The sequence below is a fragment of the Brassica oleracea genome, chromosome C3, assembly GCF_000695525.1.
Source record: "Brassica oleracea var. oleracea cultivar TO1000 chromosome C3, BOL, whole genome shotgun sequence".
NCBI classification, from domain to species: Eukaryota; Viridiplantae; Streptophyta; class Magnoliopsida; order Brassicales; family Brassicaceae; genus Brassica; species Brassica oleracea.
In genome coordinates this window covers 33,046,652-33,054,670 of record NC_027750.1, presented here as the reverse complement: position 1 = coordinate 33,054,670, position 8,019 = coordinate 33,046,652, and the positions used below count along the sequence as shown (strand labels likewise).

The window sequence follows — 8,019 nt, the reverse complement described above, 5'->3', positions numbered from 1 at the left end:
TGAAGAAGACATATTTTTTATGAATCAAATTCGTGTGTAAATAGAGTAAGAGGGAGGATGAAGATATGGAGTGAATGAAGAGGAAGAGGAGTGATTGTATTTATAGGTTAAATCCTGCCGACAGACCGAGGAAATTCCGACGGAATTCCGACGCCAACGGTTAGTTTGTCGGAATTTTGTAAAATCCCCAAACGGCTCTCCAACGGCTATAATATTTCCTCGGAATTCATCGGTTTTTTCCGAGGAAAATGTATTTAGGCGAACTTCAGTGAGCTAAATAACTTGGGTTGGAAGCAACCCCACAATATTAAACATATGTGATCAGATTACATGGATTTTTAACTTCCATTATGAACAACCATATCTGTCTGATGCCGATTGATAGACGTCTATGGAATTAATCGGTTCGGATTAGATCCGCACAGGCCCGGGTTTAACCCCATACATGTGATACATTAGTATGAGGCCTATTATTTATTTAAACATTTTAGGGCCTAATTATTCAATGTTGTTATTTGTTAACATATCAATATGTTATGTGTTAATGTGTTTGATAAGTTAATAAGGTGATGGGCCATCTCTAAATAAAAGACAACTAAGTTTTATATAGCCTTTCGTGTTATTTAATATGAGTGGATTAAAAGGAATATAATAATTTAACATAATTGTCTTCAATGTTATCGATTAAAAGAGATAGATCAAAGATCAAAGCATTTGATTATGAAAATTTGATAGATGATTTTGTAGGAAAAAATGTAAAAAACCAATATTTAAGAATTGATAAAAAAATTTACTAGTTTTAAAGATATTGTAATTTTTAATCATAAATTTGACTTTTTTTATCGACAATTTTTTTATGTATTATCTAAAGGCCTCATTTTTATATTTATATTTCGTATTGGACCATGAATATCTCAGGACCGGCACTGCCGGTAAAACACAGTTTATGACGTTCTAGTACCATAAAACAATTTAAAACTTGATTATATTCATTCTTCAAGTAAGGTATTTACAGAATGATGTTGAACCCTTTTTTTTTTTGAACACAATGATGTTGAACCTAATACTAATAGGAAGATACTAGAATGTGATATAATAGATTACAAGATAGTGTAATCCTTTATCGTACTAAAAGACATCACTCTGAAAGAAGTGGACGACTCGAGTATAAACCAGTTCCCAGTTTTAAAGATAACTCTTCTCGTGAAATCTGGTTGGTTTGTGGCAAAGGCAAAGAGGATCGTCCTACGATTTTCCACCATGTGACATTGTCGATGAATCTTTAGTAACATTGAGAGCTAGAAACGAGAAGCTTAATAATAACTAGGATTTGGCCTGCTCTGGGGGGGTGGGTTAGTAAACAATAAAATATGATTAGTATATGTAAATTTTGTTAGTTATTTGAAAAAATTAAATGTATTTTAAATGAAAATTCCTGTTATGTATTAGACAAATAATAGAGCCAATTTTTTTCTTTATACTCGTTTTATATCCTTTGTGATTGTTTTCTTTAGTTTTATTTCATTTTTTTGCTATGAGGATTTATTTTATTTATAAGATTATATGACACATATGAATATGGCATTATATAAAAAAATTTATCCTTTGATATTGTGACCATTTAGTATTTATTTTTTATGTATGGCTATGTGTATGTTGTTTTAGATCGTTTATCCATATTTATAAGCCAAAAGGAATTTTCATGAGCAATTCAACATTTTTGTATATTTAAAATCATTCTACCTTGTGCATCTCCTGTATAAACTATACTACTCAGATTAAATGCTGAAACTCTCTTTTGCTATATGAAGCTCTAACGTATTTTAATTATGGGATATTCAAACACGTTTACATATATTCATGGTACAGCTTACTTGACCAATTCTATTTTATTAATTTGAAGGATATTTTGTACTAACCCTGTAATATCACCCTTCGTAAACTTTTACCTTTTTCCTATTTATAGTTAAAATATGAGTTCCGAACAATACTTAAAAGGCAAAATCTATACTATTAAAAAAGAAGAATTCTAAAATAAATCTACTTAAACAAAGTTATTGGACCATTTCATTAGAACTATTTTTTGGTCTTACCTTATATTTCTCTAACTATATAAATACTTTACATAATTTAAATGAATTCATTTATTATTCTCCCATAATCTATTATATAATTACTCTAATAATAAATGTCTATGAATATAGGACAAATAGATTATTCAAACAAGTTTACACATGACGTTATCATTACCACATATAGTTCCATTAATAGTATAAAATTTCCAGTGGTTTAGTTATGTTTAATATATGTTGTAATGGAGAATCCTTTGGTGTATAACAATTTTTTTTCATTTTTACGTGAATTAGAAATTAAAAGCTTTAATGTCAACTATTCAACTATAAAGCATTAATTTAATTAATTACATGCAATCAATTATTAAAATTTGATCTTACATTCTTATAGATGAACTAAATTATTAATCTTATCATAAAAATATCAAATGGGTCTAAACGGATCGGAGATTTAAATGGAATTAGTAAAAAAAAAGAATAGTTTAAATAGAACATGTTTATTTACTTTACAAATTATAACAGTGCATATGATACATTTTATTGATTCTTACAAATGTAAAATATCTTGCGCTTTAAATCGGGTAGTTTAGGTTGTTTGAAAAAAATATAGGATAGGTAATTAACTATTAATTAATTGAATAAAAAATATCGAGTCATTAATTTTTTTTGCATAATTTGGTTTCTAAATAGTATTTTTAAGATATTTGGTTATTTAAAAATTAAATATAATTAGTATTTGTAGGTATATAATTTTTATTTTAAAAATTGAAGTACTTATTTGGTTCTCAGTTCAGTTTCTAATTTTCGGTTCCAATGATATAGGATATGCTCGGTTATTTATGAAATTTAACTTAATTTTAGTTCTTTTTTCCAATTTGGTACGGTTCACTATACCCAGATAAATGTACCCAAATCTACACATTATCTTATATATAACATTACCAGATTCTCTCATATTCATGACCTTGAGTTCCTCAAACAGTAACAACTATGCTCCAACAGTTAATGTTTTATGCATTGTAGTGATAGCGCAGACTGACTCCTGCAATCTCCAACCATCTTGGTGTCCACCACTATTCTACCTTTAAAAGTGAACGTGGCCTATGTTCAGACTCATCCATATGTTGTGACCTTGACCAATTCCATTTTATTAAATTGAAGGATATGTTGTAATAATAGCACCCTTCGTAAACTTTTACATTTTTCCTATTTATAGTTAAATATGAGTTCCGAACAATACTTAAAAGGAAAAAAAATGATTAGTTTAAGAAAGCTAATATGTAAAGTTCTTTTTAGTAAAAGTTGACCACCTCAAGAATCCTAAATGTGCAACTAAATTTTCACAGCATATCAGTTTCATGAGTCTATAGGAATCATATGTGTGTTATATATGAAGAGTTATTTATTTCAAGCTTCCCCTACGAATATTTATTTTTGAATTTCAAGATTTGTACAAAACTAAGCCATAAGTTTAGTCCACTGTGATTTTCTTCAAATATGCAGATTTGAAATGTTTTATATTATTCCATTATGAAACGAATCATAATTACATTAGAAACCAAACCTGAGGCGAACAGAAAGCAAATGTTGCCACACAAGAAAAGTTATAAAATAAATAAGAGAGAGGAGAAGAAAAAGTGAAACTGCCAAAGCTTCTAACTATATATACTCGTTTTTATAGCATATTTCCAAAACATAAGCATACTCATTTGTTCTGTTTCAGAACACCTTTAGGCTTTTTCTTCTTTTCGGCTTAAAACATTACCAGATTCTCTCATATTCATGACCTTGAGTTCCTCAAACAGTAACAACTATGCTAACAGTTAATGTTTTATGCATTGTGGTGATAGCGCAGACATGACTCCTGCAATCTCCAACCATCTTTCTGTCCACCACTATTCTACATGTAAAATTGAACGCGATCTATGTTCAGACTCATCCATATGTTGTGACCTTGACTTACGTTAAGAGCGGCTGCTCGAGCGAGAGCGTGACCGTGGCCTGTGCCTCTCCTCTCTTTCTCGATCGAAAGACCTCTTCCTGTGGATAAATGATGATACCATCAACTTAAGAATGCAACAATCTTACACCAGAAAATAACTGCAACACATTATCAGTACCTGATCATTATCATCAATATAGTCTCTCTCATGTTCCCTTTTCTCACTATGTTCTCTGCTGCTGTGTCTATAACAATTTCTACCATTGTTACGTCGCATTCACTATCCTTTTCATCATGTCTCTATCTCTGTCCATGCTCTTCACACTTTCAATGTCGATCGTGATTCACGTCTGTCATTTTGACGTCCCATTTTGTTATGAAAATTCCGTTTAAAATTAATGAGATTCAAGATCTGAAAGAAATGGTAAAGGCTTCTTCAAAAGGTACATAAGAACCCATAAGTAAAATATGATCTTTACATCATAGAATAATATATAAAGGCTCCCTCCAACACAAGGTCAAGGAAGCAAAACATACAAATGAATTAACCAATTCCCAGGCGATAAATGAGTGTAAGAAAGTCAGCACATGCATTGTTGTTAGTGATCAATGATATCTTGTGGATCTAAAGCAAACCTGTGAGGAAGCCGATCAATGGAACCAATGCTTTCCAGCTGCTGCCTGAATTCACCGAAAAAGAATAACAGTGTATTAACATACGGTTATATTTTTCGATAATCAAAGCAAACAATGACTAAAACCATAGCATATTAACACATTATGAGAAGACTTTTGACTCGAACATAACCTTAACACATTATGAGAAGAGCCCAAAGAAGGGTCAAGCGGTTTTGTTCGTTGGGGAGATCTCATACGCTGATAATCATCCGAATCACGACAATAATAGATGGGATAGTTGGTGAAGATTTGCTGAAAGAAGCACAGCTTATCAGCCCTGGATTCGGACCACAGGAAACCATGAACTCGATTTTGCTCCCGAGATTGTAAAGCTTCTTGCTTCCTCTATGTTTTTGGCTTTAATCTTCAAAATGTTATTAGCACAAAGCATTACATGGACTAGACTGCCATTGAGATGGATTGTCTTTTTATGCACTCTTGCAGGGAGATAACAGACCGCTTAAGCCATTCACGCATAGGTACCGTACTCCTTACCGAGCTTCAGGCAGCACAGAACCATTCTGGTACTCGATCAAGAGAGGACGAGCTTACATAATCGTGCTATCTTCATACTCAGCATACGGTAAATACATGCCGCAATACACGTGGCTCGAAGAGGAGTTCCCAAAGGTTAACAGATCAGAAACTCCATGGTTGATTGTTCTGAATCATTCTCCGTGGTACAACAGCTACGATTACCATTACATGGAAGGTGAAACTATGAGAGTAATGTATGAGCCGTGGTTCGTCAAGAACAAAGTAGATGTTCTTTTTTCAGGTCACGTCCACGCCTACGAAAGATCAGTAAGAACACAAAACTTAAGCTCATCCCCTTTTTAAAACATATATTTTGAAAACTTTGAGCTATTTGTGAAACTAGGAACGCGTATCAAACATAGCGTACACCGTGGTTAACGGCATTTGCAGTCCAGTAAAAGATCAATCTGCTCCTGTCTATATCACTATTGGTGATGTAGGAAATATTGAAGGCTTGGCTACCAAGTAAGCTATATAACAAAGGACTTGTGACCATTATTGCAAACCAATTTTTTATAATTTGTAACATGGTTTCTGCAGAATGACTGAGCCTCAGCCTAAGTACTCTGCATACAGAGAAGCTAGCTTTGGACACGCGATATTCTCGATAAAGGGAAGGAGACGCAACGAGAGAAGGATCCGAAATCACTGATACTCACTGGGCAGCTAGATTAGGGTTTTACCTTTGTTATCTCGCCTTGTTGTATCTCTCCGGTAAAGCCTTCAAGGCTCCGGTACCTTTCTTTTCACGCATCTCCTTTCCTTGTAACCAACGAAACACTCTTCCGACCGTTAATAAGACGTCTTTGCTTTGCCCACATCTAAAAACTGAACGTTCTCTCGTTCCGTACCATATCCTGATCAAACACATGGCACAGGAACCAGGATGGTTACGCCGTGGAGGCTGACACTATGTGGTTTTACAACAGGTTCTGGCATCCTGTTAATGATTCACCTTCTTCTGATTCCTGAGAACCTTGGAATCTAATTTGTGTTCTTGTATAACGATGAATAAACGCAATGTGGCTGAGTTCTTGCTAATAAAACTCGTCACTCAAGGAAAAACATTGGCTCTTCTAGGATTTATTTCGTCATGGTTAACCTTGCTTCAAGATCCTTGATCTTAGTTCATGTTTAGTTAAACTCGAAAGAATAAACGTTTGAATAAAATTGATATTCACTTTGATTATGTCTGGTCTTTTCTATGCACCACATTTCTCATTTTTCTTCTTTGCGCACTGACCGAAGTTACTATATATACACTCGACTCTTGTGATTTAGTGCATGCACTCATTAATGAGAATGAACCAATGTACCTAGTTGAAAGAATACTTTCAAAGGCTGGCTTGATACTTTTATAGTTTCTGAAGAAAATGTTCTCAGCTCATATGAAACCTACTGGGTGTAATGTGGGAGTTTAAATGGGATTTTTAAGTGTTGCTACAGTAGAGTCTCCCAAACTTATACTACTATTAGGCCAACTATGCAGTACCAATGCTCTAGTTATGTAGCTTTTATTGTATTATTGTAAGCTTGTAACGAGGATTTACCACCTAATCACTCCTCTGCTTCAGTCTCATTTAGCCTTTGGGCTCGTCTTCCCTCTCGTATAAAATCTTACGGTTGTTGTAACATGGAGGTTTGTTATCATTTTTCTACTAAATACTTGGTATTACGGTTCTTGGGTCGAGTTTTAACTACTTAAAACTTGGTAAACTCTACCCTAAAACAGAGCAAAGCTCAAACATTCTAATAAAATAATTATTTGAAGCTTTACACATGTATATCTAACTATTATATATTTATGTACATATACCTAACTATCACAAAGCTTTAATTATTATAAAGCTTCTGTTTTCTAGCTAGCGATGTTATAAAACAATCTTGACAAAACAAGGTCGACAATGTCACATGGTGAAAGATCGTAGGACGATCCTCTTTGCCTTTGCCGCCAACCAACCAGATTTCACGAGAAGGGTATCTTTAAAACTTGTAGCTGGTTTATATATACACGAGTCTTCCGCTCTTGAGGAGTGCTGTCTTTTAGTACGATAAAGGATTATACAATGTTGTAGTCTATTATATCACATTTTTTTGGTAAAACTATTATATCACATTCTATATATATTCCTATTAATATTAGATTCAACATCATTCTCTAAATACCTCACTTTAGGAATGAACACAATCAAGTTTTGTTAATTATTTTATGCGTACTGAAGAAAATTAGAAACTTTCGCTTATGTCAAATAATTTTGTAAAAGATTTATAGGGCATAGTTTTATATATTGTTTATAAACAAACGTGTTTGGTTGTTTCTTAACTAAATAGATACAACTTAAATGCTACTAGCAATATAATGTAACGTATTATCTATAACCTTTTTTGAGAGAAGGCTAACGTATTTTCTGTAACAACTTAGATATTAATCAAGACTAGTTAATTGCAATTACATCCTAGCTTTATTTTTTACTAGAGGGGTCTCCGCGCTTCGCGCGGAATATTGTTTTATTATTGGTAAGAGCATGATTTTTTTTTTGGATAATGTAATTATGTTATAGTTTTTATTTGTTAAGATCATTATTTGGTGTTTTTAGTTTGTTATGTAGTAGGTGATAAGCTAATATATTTTGCGTTTGTTTTTTTTTGAATAATGTGTTGTTGTGTGTATAGTACTTGTTAGTAGTCAAATGAGCCTCTAACGTAAACTAATATTGAATTTCAATAACTTTGCATCTACGCATTTGTTGATTCTAAGATTAACGGTTTCATCGTCAAAATTGTATTATA

At 32.8% G+C, this 8,019-nt stretch overlaps 1 protein-coding gene and 1 pseudogene across 1 annotated transcript in view; one reads left to right on the top strand and one right to left on the bottom strand.

The window, feature by feature from the left end:
• The window catches only part of LOC106334723, a 30,503-nt pseudogene extending 24,260 nt beyond the window's left edge, over window positions 1–6,243 (top strand).
• The window catches only part of LOC106334725 (purple acid phosphatase 10-like), a 41,424-nt gene that overhangs the window by 13,815 nt on the left and 19,590 nt on the right, over window positions 1–8,019 (bottom strand). The window lies entirely within an intron of this gene.